Source organism: Haplochromis burtoni, unplaced genomic scaffold (genome assembly GCF_018398535.1).
Source record: "Haplochromis burtoni strain Fernald_Lab_line unplaced genomic scaffold, NCSU_Asbu1 Contig_153, whole genome shotgun sequence".
Classification (NCBI taxonomy): domain Eukaryota; kingdom Metazoa; phylum Chordata; class Actinopteri; order Cichliformes; family Cichlidae; genus Haplochromis; species Haplochromis burtoni.
This window is the reverse complement of record NW_024582514.1, coordinates 627,877-647,453: the sequence shown is the minus strand read 5'-3', so window position 1 is coordinate 647,453 and position 19,577 is coordinate 627,877.

Below are 19,577 nucleotides of genomic sequence, written 5' to 3'. Positions count from 1 at the left end.
CTTTAGTTTTAACTGAAGGATCAGGTCACATGCTGTATTGCATACTTCTAGCTGAGATAAGCTATCAGTGTTTGACTTAAGCTTGTGACCCCTCAGTTTTATGCAGGAGAGAACAGATAATTGCACTTTCCACATTTTCATTTAGTTTGAGCCCTATATCTTCTGGGGGTTCTTGATCCTTTTTTACTGTCTTATGCATAGTTTCCGTGTTTCACAATGACTGGTGCGGCACTAGTCACATGTTGTGTTACAGTTTCTGTGGGGTTATATTTAGGGCTGGCACCTCAGGGCAGAGTGTTCTGGGCCTGGATCTTCTGTTCTGTTCTCCATGTGCCTGTATGAGCCTCCTGCAGGTGCTCAGGCTCTGAAGACATGCATGTTAGATTATTTGGCGATTCTAATCTGGCCTTAAGGATATGGAATAAAGTGCACTGCAGTGCATATGTGTTTAAAAGTAAGCATGAAAACCTCTTTCTTCATCACCAAAAGAGGTAAATAGCAACATAAATGAAATTAACAAAAATATACCCACATCAGCTGACATAAATCCAACTAGCCAAATCTCTTGTTACTTTACATGTATGGTTTCAGTTGTAATAGTAATACTAATACATTTCTTCTTGTTTACTAGCTTTGTCAGCATATCTAATAGTGTAAAACGTGTGCATGCCTGTCTTTGTTTCTTCCTAGCTCCTATGCAGCTGTGCACAGTTTTAAGCAGGACTGACGATAAACTCCAGACAAAGCCCTGAAGGTGTTTGCACAGCCACAAAATAAAGAGGCTGGTTAACAGTTTTACACGGCAGTGTTCCCATGTCTCTCTCTGCTGTGGGCCTGATGGATCACCTGACAGAATAAAACAATGATGTGAACCCAAATACATATTTTGTATCTTTTAATTTGAAGTGCATTGATTTCACATGCCAAATGTTTTACACCACTTGGTGGCCATCTTGAAATGCCTCTGGGTTTGGCAGGTATTTTGATGTATTATTTAATACTTAGGTTTAGCATATGAATGGTAAATTTCTTTGAGTGCCATGTTTCCAGTATATTTCTCTGCCGTGTTCCCACAATAACAAATAAATGAACACATTTGTTTGACTGTGGCTTCTGCTGCGGTTTGAGTTTTAGTGTTAACTCGTCTTCCGTCACTCACTCAAACTGCACGTGAACCCTTCGTTCCAGGGTTCTCAAACTGTGAACCACTGGCCAGTTGTTGCCCGTGGTAGCATTTCCTGCAACCCACAGGCATCACAAAGACGGTTATTTGAATTCATTCACCGTCATTGTGGGCATTGCTCTTAGATTCCAGCTCTTTTGGCCTGAAAGCAAAGTAAACCTCTTCCGCATGACATCTGGTGTTGAGACAGAAGGCCTCATTCATAGTCATAAAAATGAGATAAACCCACACAAAAATGAAAATTAACAGCATAAACCATCTGAGGAGTACGTGGTGTGTTTATTTTTCCTGTGTGTTTCCTGTCCTCAGTCATGCTGGCTTCCTAACTTGGCACTTGGCAAAGTTCTTCTAGAAGCAAGCCTCAGCCATCTTGAAACACCTCCGTGCTCTTAATCGAGCAGCTATTTTGCAATATTATTAAAATTACTTTCATAACTTTGTAAAAATTGCATGCATAGAATCACAGAATCATCATTGCCTTGTCTCTCTTTTTTATAATCCTACAGGGGGCATTGTAGTGTAGGTACAGACTTTGGCCTTTCCTTTTGCTCCTCACACATGAGCGCTGGTTGCAGGTGGAGGCAACAGGTTGGATAACAGTAGAGAGAAGAGGGACAGAGTGCAATTTATTTACACCAGCAGCTCACAATACAGTGACTATTAGGATCCATTAAAAACAGGGGATTGTGTTCATAAAAAAGGGGAGTGGTGAATGGTCATATTTCCTTTTGTTAGCGGTGAAACCTGCTGTTTGATAAGAAAGAGGCCAGAGCTAAAAAATTCCATGATTATCACTCACACCTTTCCTCTCCTCGCTGCAGCGTTCCTACATAATTGTAGCAACGGGAATGTTTGCACTACAGAACAGCTTTACTATTGATTAGCATTTAAGTGTTCTTATTGCTGCCTTGAGGTGTGTTATGTATAAATGTGCTTTAGTGTAACCATGGAGATGGGCTCAGAAAAATCCCAGACAGTTTTATTTTTTTACAACAACAAAGGGAGAGTTATGGCGAGGTTATAAAAAACTGTCCGGCTTCACTTCCGCTGTGAAGGGCTTTCCTCTTCTGGAGAACAACTTCATCTCTTTAGATCCTTGTCTTGTTACATTTATTTGTCCCACTAGTTTCTCATTTTATCTGTTTAATCAAACCGAAGCTGGTTTATCGGATTAATCTAAATTACATTTCTTGTTATTTTAATATTCATTAACAAAGAGAATGAATTGTGCTGCTATTGCTTTGTTTTGGTGATAGTAGTCATGCTCAACATAGAATCATTCGTAGAATTCTTGGTTAGTGCTTCATATATTCTCTTCAGGTGATGGCTACACAGCACCACATTTTCTTTTCTAACTTCCTGATTCTCTAGAAGCGAGGCTGACAGGACGTTGACATCACTGCTGAGGTTTTTTCCTCTTGGAGTATCAGTGGTGGTGTAATACTACGCCAGGACTGATTGCAGTGAGTCACTAAGCAGCTCTCCATAAGAGTTGTGGCTCTGAGCTTTATTACTGACAACACATCAGATATTTTATCATTGTAGCTCTGCTGCTTTTTCCTTAAATCACTTTCATTTCCTCTAAAAAAGGTAATATTCTCTTGGGGGGATCCAAAAGTAGGTCGTTGGTTTAATGCGCTGCATATTCTCCCAGACAATTCAAATCTTTTTTATGTTGTATGTGTCTGTATCTTGTCCGGGCCCATTCACGCTTCTGCATGTGAGGCATGACGATGCAAAACAGGTGATGCAAAAATAAATAAATCAAAATAAGAATTTCGGTGTCTTCTCGCTAACTTCACTTAGTTACACAAATAAAACTTGTGATTCTGTTTCTAATGTTTTCACACCTTTGTGGGACTCGTGTGAGATTATTCAAATAACCCTCCTGTTTTCCCGAGCAGTCTGCCCCAGGTCTGCTATTACTGGCTGTGGGGGCCATAAAACCACTGACATCACCACAGCAGGTTGATAACGGCTGGTGTTAATGTTAGTGGCGTCACCACTTTTTCAGATGGAAAAACTTGAACGCAGATTTTTCCATTCAGCAAATGTCAGAATTCTGTTTCTTCAGTCTGTTACATTTCTTTTTCTTTTTAAACCCCCATTTTTATTACTGCTTATAATAACCAACAAATAAGATACTTGCATCTGCATTTAATCACAAAAAAATCTAAACTTTAGACTTTAGATTTAGGTTTTTAAAGCTGTCCTACACCACACTATGAAAACAATCTGCAATCACTTACCCTTACACCAAAACTTGTTCTTTGTCTTCTAAAAACAACATTAATGACTGAATAATTTGAGTCACTTACACTATGAGCAAGCACTTTGGCAAAAGTGGGAAGGAACAATTCCCTTTCAACACAAAGAAAACTTTGGCAGAGCCAGGGAGGGTTACTCATCAGCTGCGACCGTTTGAGGGTGACGGGAGGAAGACAGGACAAAGACAGAGATTAATTATAACTTTTTAAATAGATAAACTGAGAAGTCACACTTAAAAATATTCGTCTTTATGTAAACTTTACACCTCCCCCAGTTTCTAGTTTAGGCACAAGCCCAGTTAAATTGAATTACCTGTAATTTTTCATACTGAAAACAAAATAAATACAACCATTAGCAGGGGATTTTTGGAGTAACAAACAACAAACAAACCAGTTAATTTGGCTTCTTTTGGGGAAATACATTACTCCAGTTTGAGGTCTTGCACAACAATGGCCCTTCTTTTCCTCTGAATATGAGGTCTGAGAAGGTGTGGTTGTTTTATATTCACTGAGAATTACTGACATGTAACCATGTCAACAGATACGACAGAGAGCATTAAGCGTTGTTTGTGACCTTAATATCGCTACTGGCGAGCCATCAAAAATGATCCCTCCCATCGTTCTCACATCCTGTTCGCTCTGCTGCAGTCAGGGAGAACAGGAGCGTTCAGTCCAGGACAACAAGGCTGTGAATATCTGCCAAACCAAGAAAACCAGAACCTGTGACTTCTAGATGTAAACTTGCTTTTTATGACGGCTTTTATTACGCTCAAGGTTTTTATTCTGCTTCTAATGTGAGCATTTTATTTGCCACTACTTTTTAATTATGCTTTCTTTATAACCCAACTTCATTTAGGACCCGTGCTTATTCTATTTATTACTGTTTATTATATGTTGCACCAAATATTTACTCGGCCTGGCATATGTGGAAATATTATTTTGTATTCATGCTTAAAATCACAAATAAAGTAAATGAGTGTTTTCAGGTTGTTTGTAGCCAGTCTTTCAAAGTTGCCTGCAAGTGTTTCTAAATGCTTTGCATACAGTTACAGTTAGATTGTAACACAGCTGTGTGTGTGCATGTGCTTAGGTGTGTGTGTGTGTGTGTGTTGGAGACTGTATCAGAGCAAAAGATGAGATCAGTGATAAGAAGCAGGATAAAGACAGTAATCGGGAACAATGCCAAAATTTAAGAGGTTCATTCTCTGCCCATATTCCACCTGTCCAAAACGTTTCATGAAAGCTGGCCTGGTAGTTTCTGATGAAGGAAACACTTGCATAATATCACTGTGTCACTTAACTTCTTACTTTGTTATTGTCACCTGCTGCTCTCGGTGTTCAGGTGTGTTCAACTGTCAGTTTAGAGTTTACAGGTTACGTTAGCGGTCTAGAGAACTATTTCTTAATGCTAGCACTGGTGTTGTTTGGAAGACGTGTGTCACTTTAAACATTTTTCAGCTTCTGCCAAAAGCAGAAAATTAGAATTGACTCAAAAATCATTTGCAAAAATGACAAAAAACTACTTCAAGTTCTACATACCAAAAAGGATTATAAGTCTCTTCAATTCTAGACGTAATTTTGTGCCCCTCAAGCTACACTCAATGAACCATGCACATAAAGTGAAATTGATTAAAAATCTAAAACTCTGTTATTAATTGAAGTATTTAAACTTGATCTTCTTCTGCAGGTTCATAAAGATCATGTTTTTGTCCCACATAGATCATTGTGGGGGCAGGTTTATATGATAAAGGTCTTATTAAGGTAACGCTAGCACACACCCACAGGTTAGTACCTCATGTACACTGACTCATGGCTTCCCGCTACGCACTCTGCTTCATTAGTCATCTACCATTGATCTGTTGTTCTCTTGCGTGCTTTCTCTCTCTCTCTCTTGCACACGCACACACACACGGACATTCAGCTTCCAGGATACGAGGAAAGCCAGTCATCTGTGCAGTTAAAGGATGTGCAGAAGGAAGCGGAATGACAGCTCATGCCGCTATAAACCAGTCGCCACCCAACCGTCTGTTAGAAAAGCTTCTCAGGTATCTGACCCCTACACATCTCCTGTACCCACTCTACCCAGATCACTTGAATTCAGTTAGCAATATAAAGCTTTTAAGCCTCCTTTAGAACAACAATACATATCCTTACTTCTCATGCTGGTGCTCTAAAAGTTAAAACTAGTCCTAAGAAACATAGAGTTACAACAGCGTGCACTCTACCTGGACCACACCTAGCTCTCCCAGTGCAATGTGACACATTAAAAAAAACACTCCTTGGAGTTGCTCAATTCCTGAAACATGATAACATTTTATGAACAGACTAAAAACTATACATACTTGTGCATTATTCTCAGAAATGGCTGTTGCAATGTCAGCAAATCCTACTTCATCTGCAGATAAAGTCACGCACAGACGCAGGTTCAGCCATGAAAAAAACCCGAAATATTTCTTGATTTTTTTAAAAACCCTCTAATCTTTTTATTCTACATTATTTTACCTTGTATGAGCACGTTTTTCTGCCTAAGACTCAACACTTTGGTGGCTGAATTAAAAAGTACACGAGGTAACAAGAAAATTGATTTTGACAGAAAGCCAGTTCATTCTGTTCATCCTCCACCCACGTCTGTCTGAGCTGGACCTGATGACCAGGGGTGGGGGAATGTGGGGGAGATATAGGTGACAATGGTCAGAGAGTGGTGGTGGTGGTGGGGGTGAGTGGGGCAAGAGAACAGCCTGTTCAGTCACAGGTGAAGGCTGATAGATAACCCACATAGTGAGCTAAGGGGGGTGGCAGTAATACTCTCAGAAATGATAAAAACATTGTCAGTACCTAGTTTGGGGCTTTTCATTCGTTAATGTTCTAGATTTCAACATGACTAAAGGTGGAGATATGTGGAGGTGTTAAGGAGCTTTAGGACACACCAATCAGCCTTAAAAGTCATACATCTTCCCACATTTTTGTGGGCCTCTGCTGCATGCCTGAACAACTCTGACCCACTGAGACAAGGACTCGACGAGATCTCTGAAGGCGCACCGTGGAATCAGGTTGAAAGATGTGATCCTCTAGTGATTGGGTTTTTCCAGGGCATTCCATAGGTGCTCAATCAGATTGGGATTTGGGGGAATTTTTAGCATAAATTACTTTTAACTCTTTCAGGTGTTTTTCATTCCTGAGTTTGGCAGGGTGAATTATCCTGATAAAAAGGGCAGTCCTATCAATAAATACTGCTACTGTACTATTAAGAGGTGTATATGAGACACAGCTGGTTGAAATATCTTCCAGTGAAGCCATTCCCATCACAATCCCACTGCTCCTGGTTTCTTCTTCCTCCACATTCTCCTCCATACACAGTAACAGCCACTGCTTTATTGAAATAGCAGTTTCTCTCAGCTGCTTCTGCAGCACACCGCCTTATAAAATGAAACCGTAAACACTGAGCGGCCTCCACGTTTACTTCCCTGAGCTCCTAGGCTTGCAGTGTGAATGCAGCCTTTCATGACGTCACTTCACAAACAAACCCAGATGAAGAGATCAGCTACAATATGTTTAGTTTTGCTTCTGATATTTGGAGGTGAGCCATTCCTTTCTTTGTTCATAAATGCACAGAGCAGTTTGCAGCAGTGGAAGCAGCGTTTGTACCATTTTTATTTTAAATAAAAAGATGTTGAGATATGATCTTATCTTTGTTGCTAAAGATATCAGACCTCTCAATGGCTAAATCATGCAAGTTGTCGATTTGAATCGCGCACACTTAGTGGAAACATTCGTATTAGCTGCAATAATTCATGATTTGTTGTTATAAATGGCGAAAGCTGCACGCAGTGGGTATGAGCCTTTTGTCTGCAAATGAGAAGTGGTAAAATCTTAGAAAGGACTGAGATAATATGAAGGAGTAGCCGGAGTAATTTGCTGTGGATTTCAAAGGTTTGATGCTTTAAAGACAGATTTTGTTATGGAATATTTTTAACACAATAAATGACCTTTATACACATTACTGTGAATGCCAACTGAACTTTTTAAGTGGACTTGTGGGGCTGTTGCATGTGTTTGTGCATGCTCATACTAGAAACAGCCCCGTTGGTTGTAACTGATTACCCAGTCCAATCGAATGAGGTCTGTGTGTGGGAAGAGGAAAGGAGAAGAAGAAGAGGGAGGTGGTACATCCAGAAGTATATCTTTATGTCCTCATTAGCTTGACTCCTAAAGCTTCCGACCCTAAACTTTACACCCTTACCGTGAATGTGAAGGATTTCCTCTGCATTGTTGTGTTTAACGTGCTTTTGTTCAGTTAAGACACAAGAAAAACACACTCTGCGAGTCGAACCCTTTAAGCAGGTGAAGGTTCTGCAGTTTGGACAAACAGGATTTGACCGCTGAGGGTTTCAAATGACAACATTCAGCAAAGGTTTGAAATGAGGGGACGATTTGCTTTAAAGAAAATCTATTCAAAAGTGAAAAGTAACAAGAAAACTTAAACCAGACGGTTAAAAGAAGGCAAAACTTTAACCTAAAAAGCTCTTTCTTTATGGGTGCACCATTACATGCAGGCGTAATAATCCAGGGTCACTGTGAACAATGCTGGTCTGTCCTTTTTTTGTAACCAGTGCATCTCTGTTAATAATTTGCCTCACATATATCATATTTTCAGCTGCAGAGTTGATCTTTTGGCGCTTAAACTGCTTGAATAAATTCCTGATGTTAATCTCACTTCGGTCTCCCTCCTGTCTCGCTGTCCAGAACAAGGAAGTAAAACTGAAGTGCTGAGGTTAAAGGTGATATGTGGTTGTCATGGCAGCCTCTTTTAGGCCAGTATCAGGGGTCTTATCTAAACGTCTCTGTCTGACAGCGATCAATGTGAATCAACTTCACATTCCAGCTCACTCAATTGAAAGCATTCTGATAATCAATGAGCACATCACGCCTTAATTAAACTGAAGACAGAGCATTGTTGTTGTTTGTATATGACCACCACGACCAGGGCTGGACTGGGACAAAAAAATCAGGCCTGGTATTTTTGTTACAGGTGGCCCACCATCTTATATATGTATATATTGTGCATGCACATATGTTTTTGGGTTCATTCTTAGTTGGACTGCAGCACGTGACAATAAATAAAAGCTACACTTTATTAGCAGTGGCTCATGGTCAAAGTAAATGGGCTGCTGTCAGTATTTTTAGTGCTGATGCGCAGTGACCCTTCAAACCGGCCCATTGGCGCTAAAGCGCGTCGGCCCACCGGGAAAATGCTCGCGATACCACATTACTAAGACTGTGTAGATTCAACTGGCATCCACTTCCACTGCATCAGAGGGTCAGCGCGCTCATGTGTCTCTGTTACGTCACTTACGGCATTTTAGAAGCAACAGGAATTTCCCAACTGTTAGATCAATAACCTACAGCCATAGTACAACTGCCTGTGCTACTGATACTTCTAAGGTAATCTAATGGTACTATGACTGGTACTAACATTACTACTACTCAGTGGTAAAGCTGCTCTATGCTCTGAGTAAAAGGTAGTCGTCACTTCTGTGTCTCAAGAGGGAATCGAGTGCAGAAGTAGCCAGCATGAGGACTCTAGGAGACTTCTAGAAGTTTGATTGTACAGAAGTCTGAGAATATAAACCTGCTTCTCACTCGATTTGGTGATTTGAGTTTATGGTCTCGCTCTCTTTCATCATGAACTCTGCTTTAGGGTTGAGCACCCATGTGACTGAAAAGTTGCCACTCTATCAGTGGTGACATTGATTTTCACTCAACTGCTCTAAAAACCAAGACAGTGGCCTCAGAATCTTTAAATGGAGAACTTCAAAGAAAGACATCATTTATATATATGTGTATATATCTATGTGTGTGTGTGTGTGTGGCTAAAACAGGTATAAGAAAACTACACTGTGAAGTATTTACATGGTTTAAAGTGTAGTTATACTTCCATACTTCACACTTTAATACTTAAAGGTTTTCAGTATTAAAAAATTCTTATTGTAGATTTGGATGGTTCTCTTTGGTTATAAAATGAAAAGCATCATCATACAACCAAGATCTAAAACATACATATATTTTAGAAGTATCCAAAAATAGTTTTTAATGACATCCCGTGACATTATTTGTATGCAGCAGGAGCACCACCAACAAAGGTTGTATACCTGCTGCTTCCGTGACTCATCGAGTAACGCCACTGGCTAGCCAATCGGTGGCATGCAGTCTGCAGTTTTTGGACAGCCTTGGATCACTTGGAACCTCAGTCCAGTAGGTACTAAAAAGTACCTGGTTCCAGGTACTATGACCTAATGGAAAACCCTAAAAACTGGCCGAGACGACCTGAGTAGGCACCAGTGAAAAAGAGGTGAACCTTTTGTATTTTTGTGATGTTTTAAATGATTAACCAACATCTTGCAGTAAGACTATAATTAAGAATGAAGGCTGTACTATTCTAACATTTTAAAATAGTGTATTTTATTGGGGGGAGTATTGGTCGTGTATTCTTACTGTACAAATGATGTGTTATTTCAGGCATGTGCGCTTCTCACCTGATAGTTACGACTATTAGAGTTACAACCTCGGTTTCTTTTCCCTCATGCCGTGAACATCCTTACCTGAATTAACTGACACAAACATCAGAAAGAACAATAGTTGTGCCATTAACGTAAAGACAACAAAGCTCCAGTCTCTCTCTCCTGCTCTAATTCACTGCCCCCACCCACTAAAACTCACCCTGCCTTATCAGTGTGCGTCCTAGCCAACCCCCACCCACCCCACCTGTAGCGCCAGGCCACATCGCCACCATTGTTACTCATTAACCAGGACTTCCTTTTATCCAGGCCAGACAACCCCTAGGTCACTGCCCGACCTACGGCACTCAGGTTTCAGGTGCTGCTCGACCACAAAAATGTAAAATCAGCAGCAAAATGTTAGCAAATTTTAACTTTTAAGTTGTCACTTTGATTTCCTGTCCTTCTTCTTTTTAAATACTGATTTTCAGTTTTAATTCTTGCTTTTACTGCACCGTCATAGCCAGCAGCACAGATCTGACAGAGCAGTGATGACTCATTCATCTCAATCTGGTGTTTGATATCAATGATATCAAAGAAGAGCAAGGGGTATTAGTTAAGGGCATGACAGTGTGGGAGGTGTGCATGATAAGGGCCAGAGAGAGAGAGAAGGTAGACAAATTAACCAAAACACAACACTGTTATATCGCAGTGTCTGATAAATGTCTCTATAGGTTCTTCTGTTTTATCCTCACTGTAGGTAATGTTTACACACAGTTTAGGCACAAAATGAGGACACCAAACGTCCCAAAGTCAGGAACAGTTGCTGTTGTTAGATAATTTTTCGTTTTGTGGCTCATTATGAAGGTCACAATCAATCACCTGGTTGACTCACAGTAGGTTTGAATCTTAACAGAAGAAGAATAATACACCTTGGCCATGAGCCCACAGGTATCTGCTGGCACATGCTTCATCAGCACAGATTCATCTACCATCTATATGCACTCCAAAACATACTGGCTGAAAACACATCAAATATAAGTTTGGAAAATAACATGTTTTGGACAGAGGTTGCGCATCTTCCAAGCCTTTAATATTTGTCATTAATGAGGTGTAACTGAAATAATTGCTTGTGGAATCTCAGCAAATCCTGTGCTTTTTATTCCACTGCTTTTGAGAAGGGAAAGCAATCAATGTCAGTGGCGGGCTATTCCACTGAGGCAACATCATGGTGCTACAGCCTAGTCTGTAAGTTGCTGCTGCAGGTTTTTTAAAAAGCACAAACTTTTTGTTATGTACATTTAAAAAAAAAAAGTTTTTCTGCACTCAACGTGAGAAGAAAATCCCATTTCTACATTGCCTGGTTTCATCCCGGGGTGTCAAATGCAGCTGTTTTCTCAGAAGATGCTCCAATCCCCATTGTTTTTTTTATGCTGTGATACACAGGATATTATAGACAATGTCCTATCACATACAATACACTGTATGGAGTATGAGTCTAAAATCCACAGCATTGCACGCTGGCAGGAAGATGCTCAAGTCTGACCATGCTGTGATCATGCTGTATCCTGCACCAAAACACAGCCTGCAGTCCTAAACCACCGCTGTCTAAGAACTGAGGACCAAGCTGACACAGCATGCACTGTGAAAGCCCACGACCACACACACTCTTGCAGGTAGCTAGCTGTGCAATGATGTGCAACGTGCTGTGAACAGCTGCCATCATGTATGAAGACATTGCCTCCATTACAGCCTGTCAGCGTGACTGTCGACTGAACTCTGTTTGATGTCAATGAGGATTCGCTTGATTCAACTCGGTAGCCTACTACTGTATATTCAAAGCTCCCTGCGTGGACGATTCTCCCTCAAATTGCTTCCCTTTATTTGGAGAAGTTGCACACTGATGTACATGCAGGTTGACACTTTACATTTCCTTATAAAGAGAGGACAAGATATGTTTGATGTGCTCCTTTGGCATATTTTATTGCAATAGCAAGAGTGGAAACTGCTGGCAAGCACAGATCTCGGCCTCTTACTTGATAAGGTTTAGTTTCAGCTCAATGCCCGAATGATAAAGAATTATGTTAAAATAAAGGAGCTGGGTGAGGGCAGAAGGCAGGGCTAACCAATCATTAATGCAGCAGGTATGCCCCTTGTTGTTATCAGCTGGCAAAGAGCCAAGGCCCAAGCTGAAAAACAACAAAATGGCTTATCAGTCGAGGTCGGCCCAGCTCTCCACTGCACAGGCCTTGAGACCTGAGAGTGAACTCTGACATGGGTCTGAACAGCTGAAATTAAAGGACACATTGTGAAATAGGCCTTTATGCAATGGCCTGATCAGCTTTTAAGATACAGTCCAGGTTTGAAATATTTGGACAGTTACTGCAGGCTCTAAGCTTTAGCACACAGATTTCAAAATAAAGTTGTGGACTCACCATTTACATGTAAATCCTCTGATTTAATTTGACTAGATCAACAATAGAGAAAAACTGAACAGGATACATAAATATGGCGTTATTTTTGTGCCACTATTCTGAGCGCACGTAAAAAAAATTGCAGGTGCAAGTGTTGCGTTTTGAGGAGAAATTTATTTTGAGCGAAGAAAAACTAAATTTGAGTGAACAAAATTCATTGCTGCGTGCAAAAAATGTATTTCAGTGTTTGCTATCATCCATACACACACACACACAACAGCAGCCCCTCTCGCGCTCGCGCTCTCAACATTTCTGCCCGTGCGCGCTCAACTCTTTCTGTACACCGTTATATTTGTGCCACAAAACCAGCCAATCACCGACTTGGATGCAAAAAAATCTGTTTTGGTCTCCAATCAGCTCAAAATGACGAATTTGATATTATTACTCTTTCTGGGTCACAAAATAAACTTTTAAGATATTTTCATGCCAGAATGGTGCTGTGTAAACTTCAAATACCTGCTCGATTTATCGAGACATCACATATTTGCATAAGTGCTCTAACGTTTTCGGAGATGCCTGTTACCCACCAGCTGACCGCATAGCTGGACTGGCCGTTGGTCATACCGGACATTTGCCCGGTGGGATGATGGTGATTTTTCATTTTTATGCTTGTTTGTCTTTGTAACGGTATAAACAATGTGGATTAGCCAGTTGGTCATGATCAACTCTGGGCTGGACCAATTACAATACATCCGTATTGAGGGGGAAAGGAACGCGATTCGTCCCGGACTTCAGCTAGAATGAAAAAAAGACACAAAGCTGGAGTTATTCAGTCTTTACGTTGCACAGCTGCCTCTTCTCCCCTCATTCTCTCTCCCCCCTCTCCTGTTGCTACTTCAATCATGAAACTCATCAATGATCAGCTGATCGTCTCTCTTGTTTGTTTATCTCCCACTTTGCGCCAGAAACAGGAAACTAGCGGATGTTGCGCTAAACAACAACAGCAGCACGTTCAAGCTCGATCAGCTGTTGTTATAATTTATTTAAAATTAATTTCTAGTATCAGCTGATGTTTGCTGGAGCCACAGCTGTAAAAGCTGCTGGTCATGATATCGGTTTGGAAACATGAAGGTGATACAAATCATACATATATACCAACAAGACAGTGTACATCACTGTCACAACAGCGTTTGTTTTAGTTCAAAGGAAAATATCTTAAAAGTTTATTTTGTGACCCAGAAAGAGTTATATTTCAAACTCCACTAGTCTGTGTTCCTCCGCCACTGCCTCGTTTGAGTTTTGGACGAAATGGATTCTGGGATATTGCATTTCGTCATTTCGAGCTGATTGGAGACCAAAACAGCCAATCAGATTTTTTTTGGATCCAAGTCTGTAAAATGCAACAGACAACAACAACCTGCAATTTTTTTTTACGTGCGCTCAGAATAGTGGCGCAAAAATAACGCCATACATAAACAGCATAGTTTCACTGCACTTATACTATTTTTATCGTATTAAATAAGTCAGCTGATCACTCAGTAGGATAGCGGCAAGGTTGTGGCCAAGTTAAAATCACTTGTAAACCTGTTTTTACTGTGAGAGGAAGCTGGGCTACGTGGAGAACCCCACACAGCCACAGGGAGAACATGCAAACTCCACACAGAAAGGCCTCAGCCAGGACCCAAATCAGGAACCTTCTTGATGGACGTCAACAGTGCTAAACCCTGCACCTCCTTACTGCAACTGTTTCTGTGTCAGGCGTGTTAGTGAATGCCACAGAGGGGATTGGGAAATCAGACAGTGCTCACAGAGATATATAGTGTGTTTTTGTCTGTTTAAGGGATTTGTTAAGCCTTGATTATACTCTGTTGCGGACACGGACACGGACAGCTGGAGACACCACAGCCGAGTACTCATTCCTGTTATACTTCTTTGAAGTCCGTTGCCTGGAGCATGTGGTGGCATAGTTGGTGCATTGTAATGTAAATTCTCAAAGGAGGAGTCTGCACAGTCACAAAAAAGAGGCCAGGATGTCCGCATGGACCCTAACACTCACCGTCTAATTCACGGATGTGGAAAGTAGACCAATCAAGGCCTAAAAATGATGCATTATTTAAAAAGTTTCAGCTTTACCTTTTGTGTGTGTCTTTATCAGGCCATGTGGAAATGTCTTTGGTTGTTTTTAGTAACAGCCATCATGAATTTTTCCTACATCACAACCCCACAATTCAGACATACACATCCAGACACACAAAACCCTCGTCTCTCACCCTTGTCGATCAAACAAGGGTGGGGTGTGGGCAGGGTCACTCTGAGGCTTCTAACTGATCCCATCAAAACCCATCAACTCTGCTTGCAGTGTGTTTGCACAGTAGTAAAAACCTGAAAGAACCCCACCCCGCTGTCCCTCCCCTCTTTCTCCTTCACAAACCCTCCCTTCTTACCCAGACCCTCTCAGGACACCCAGGTGTGACTACATACAAAAAACACACAACATATATGCCTCACACATCACTGTGTCATCATTCATTACTTGTGTTCATGTGTGTTAATTTCATGCCGATAAAAGTGAACGTGTATCCCACCAATTCAGTTCTCAATTCTTTTTTGTTTTGTGTGTGTGTGTGTGTGTGTGTGTGTGTGTGTGTGGGCTGAGACCCTCGTCCACAGCACTGACAGATAGAGCCGGTGCTATTAGCTCAGTGCCAGGTGAGTCTGTGAGTAAACAGAGCAGACAATAGATCCAGCCCATCTCCTCCTGTCAGCCTACCTCTCTCAAAGCCAGCCATTGTTCTGCACACACTGTGTAAGTGTGTGTGCGCGTGTGAGCCATTTAACAGAGAATATATCCCACTGTATACAGGTAGACACACACCTATATGCACAATGCATGAAATTATTCACATGCAGACATACATGTTCAGGTGCAGCTGTTAGGTGCATTAGTCTCAATTCAGCAGAAGAGGGTGTATGATTTATGATAAATGGAAACACTTTAGTATTTAATTTCTGTACACAAAAGATAAAAAACAAACTTTCTTTGAAGGATAATTAAGTAGCAGTCAGTAAAGAATAACACTTCTAAGGAGAACATTTATTTATAATGTTTAAAGAGTGTTCTGTAGTCCATGTGTATCATGTTTGAATAGCATATTTGGATGCAGATTATCAGGGAAAGTTTTCAAAGCTTTTGGACAACCTGGTAAAGTTATTGTTTATGGAACTATCAATTATCTTTGAAACCCATTGTGTGGTCTTTTATTTAGCTCCTTAACCTTAGGTATTCACAACAGGAAACCTTCAGTGGAAACCGTCCTATTAAAAAATGGAAAAACAAAAAAAAATATGTGAACATTACATCAGGATGTTGACAGTACATTCATACATGACACGCGGCTTTAAAATTTTAAATATGGAGAATTGCTAAAATATTAGCGAGCATTTCCTCTAAGCTATCTGGAGAATCGGGACACAGCAACAGAAAAGGAAAATGTTAAGGCTGACTACAAGTAAATAAAAGACCAAACGACCGTAGCAGATCGGAATCAGCAAGGCCACATGCTCACACGCAGCAGCGACCACGGGGAGCAGCAGGGAGGGAGATACACCCCCATCAAGACTCATCTCACAAACACACAGAAACTGCACATCCTACCACATCCACCCCACCTTCTGAAATGCACATGGAGAGTCAACCCATCTGATCACCAGCCAACGACAACCCAGACACGGCTCGCTTGTCCGTGTTACAAGCAGCCTGTTGGGTGCATGTGTTGGTGTACATGAGTGCATGAGGTGTAAATAGTGAGTTTGACTGTGTGAAATCTAGAGTAGTATTAAAATTGAGAGGAGCAACACAAGCTCAAAACTGCTGGTTGTCAGCTTTTTATGCCAATTGCCAGTTGGCTAATCGGCCACCTTAAGCAGAGATTGGAGACTTTGGAGACTCGACAGCTTAGTAGTAAAAGAAGTTATGCTTCTTTAAATTCCACTTGAAGTCCTCTGTGCTGGGTGGATGCATAGTTAGTCCATTGTAATGAAAAATTTCTGTGGACATCCACGTGCCTGCCTGTTTTTTGCAACCGCACAGACGCTCACTGTCAAATGATGAAATTTACATCACAGGGAGCCAAGCTGACTTGTGGATGCGTAAGGTATAAATTTTGCTTTAGTGTTCGTGTTGGTTGTTATACAAAAGGACCTCTAAAGATAAACAGTTCCCAGTGGACCACCCAGAAATGTTCATTTATGGTCACCTTCTGTATCAAATGTTTACAGGCTTTGTTTTTCAGTCATTAGTCTGGCGGTTGGTTGGTGTAGTATTAGAGATAACTGCCACATTTTGCTCTTGTCGATTGGAAAGAAAAGTTATAGGTGGCGCTCTGTGTCGAAGAAACGTTCAGCCCCTGGTGTTGCTGCCATTTTTATAATAGGGTGTGAAACAGATGCCACTCCCATTGCAAACAAATGCAAAAATACACAGGCCTCAGGAAATAACGCTACGGTGTACACACCGGCTGAGAAAATCAAACCAATTACATCCCCATTTCAGGATGAACAATATAATGCAGCACTTTGCATCAACTCCAGCTGACTGAAGTCAGGTGAAACAATTTCCACAAACATATAAAGTGAATGTGTCCCCACATGCTGTCATATCACAACGCACATCTGCAGCGTTAAAATAACATGTTTATGTTAATTTACTCCTTCATAACTTCATAACATTTTTTTAATTAACTCATCCATTTAGATAATGGAGTCCAAGAGGTCTGTGCTTTATTAATCTGTTATTCAGCACTAATCAACAGGTGTGTGTGTTGTGTGTGTGTGTGTGTCAGTCCATATAGTTATGGATGCAGCTTGCTATTCAAAGTGGTTAGCCTTGACTGATAACTAGCCTCTCAGCTAAATGGGGAATCCAAAAACCGACGGGTGTCATGATAGCAGCGTTTGTCTTGTTTTCAGTCATAGGAGTTTCCTCATTATTGCTATTAGAAAGAATGCAGGTTTAAAGCTCTTCCATATTGCAGATTTACAAGTTTTGTTCCCTGTTTCGTTTTATGTGATATAGGCCATGGAAACAATAACTCCAGTTTTATACTTTTCACTCCCATATCCATTTCACAACAACACTCGCCAGATCATCGGGGTGATTGCGAAGTTCTCTCAGGAAGACTGTCTGTGCCAATCCTAAAACAATAAAAGTGCTGCAGCTGATGAGCTTTTCTGTGGTCGTTTAAACAGAGGAGAGAACATCCCTGCCTGAGGTTAACATCCCTGCCCCTCCTTAGCTGTTCTCCCCCGCCCAGCCACCATATTGTGCAAACACACCATGTAAACAGCTGAGAGGAGCATGTGCGTGTATGAGTGTGCGTGTCTCCTGTGCATGTGTGTGCTAGGAATAGTGAGAAGAATGACTGAGAGAGAAAATATGATGAAAAAGAAAAAGATGAGAGGGAAAGAAAAGAGATCAGGAGGATTAAAAGTTACAGATAGTGAGGCCCAAACACAGAGGCCTTTGTCTCTCTTATCCCCACCTCATAGGTGTCTCACACTTTAACCCCATGACTTCTTCACCTTGCAAACCCCCAGTCACCCCTATCCTTCCCCCTCCTCTTCACCCTCCACACCCTACCCCATTCATCCCTCCATTTTGGCATCCCTCTACCCTGCGCTCCATCCTAGTGCAAACACTCCTGAGCACAGCAGGAACAAAGCACGGATGAATAATGGCAGTGAAATGTCACCGTTTCTTCATAGCTGCCACCTCCTCCCCTCGCTCTGCGCCAGGGCCGAGCCCAAGGTTAACCATTAACCACCCGGCGGCACAGCACCTGAACATGGAACAATGAACAGAAAGAGGGAACGAAGGAGGGAAGGTAGAAACTAGATGGAGAATGAGTAAAAGTACCAATTCTAGTGTGAGACACAAACGTTTTCCACCATGAATGTTACAGAGTCACTCTAGATATTTGTTATTGCTGTGTGAAGCAATGTAGCACTAAAATGAAAGTAAAGCTATAAATGTTTAAGTCAGTATTTTACATTTTAGATTTTCAGATATATTTTTAGCCAACAATTTGACTATAGATGCAGTTTATTAGTTTGCCTATGAAATAAAGTCCAATATATGACAAAAAGTCTGGATTTTATTGTAACAGCGAATTAATTCAGCACTCTATACTTTTATTTATTCATTTTTTTGCATTCCCATCTTAGCTCTGCTCTCCTGTCTGTGCAGAATAATAGAGACACATATTAAACTCGCAGCACTCCCTCAGCTTTACCTCTTTGCCACTCTTATGTCACTCTTGCCTCGGATGCCGACTCCACCTCTGCTCTCTACTTTATTCACTATAAATACCTCCATGTGTTCCCTTTTCTGCCTGTCTCTCTCCCTCTCTCTCTGGCCTCTAGCTAACACTGGTACCTTTGTAGGACTCGCATGTCAGATGAGACTAAAATTAAATGTGCTTTAATTGCAACACGGGCCCTGCTATGTGCAAGAGCTGAAGAGAATTTATGGAGGCAACATGGTATTTTTAGACTGTTACTGTTTAATGAGAGAAACATAAGTAATCAAGGTGACATTTCAACCAATCAAAACCCCAGAGGGCTTTAGGAAGGAGCCACAGCAGGTCTGTGTGTAGAACATGAAATTGTAGCAGGTTAAATAAACAGAATCAGAGGAATGGTATTAATCCCTGCAGGGTAACTGCTTTTTAAGAGTTGATCAAGACAGTGGAAGTTGTAAATTTATACAAGAAGTACAAGAAATGTGGGTTTGAATGGTCTGGAGTCCTGTGGTAACAGAGTGGATGATGTCACACGTGGTTGCCAGGTTAGTGGAAGGAGGGATGTAAACATCAACCAGTGGAATGTGAAAACTCACTGGGTTTGTCGTAGCAGAGATATTGAGAGAGACATTCGGTGGGACGTGTCACTCCAAGAATCCTGCTTGAAGAAGCTTTTTAAAACCTCGCTTTCGAACCGGTGGTTCTTAAGTATGGCTTATGTGCCTTATGTGTCAAGATCAGGGTAAAATTTAATTGAGATAATGCTTCAAAATAATAGACCAAAATAAGCTGCGGAGTGGCAATATTTGCTTCCAGAACAAGGGTGCCAAACATGCGGTTCAGGGCCCACAGCTAACTTGCAAGAGTGTCCAATTCACACAACTTAGTATTTAGTCAATGTACTAATAAGTCAGCATTTT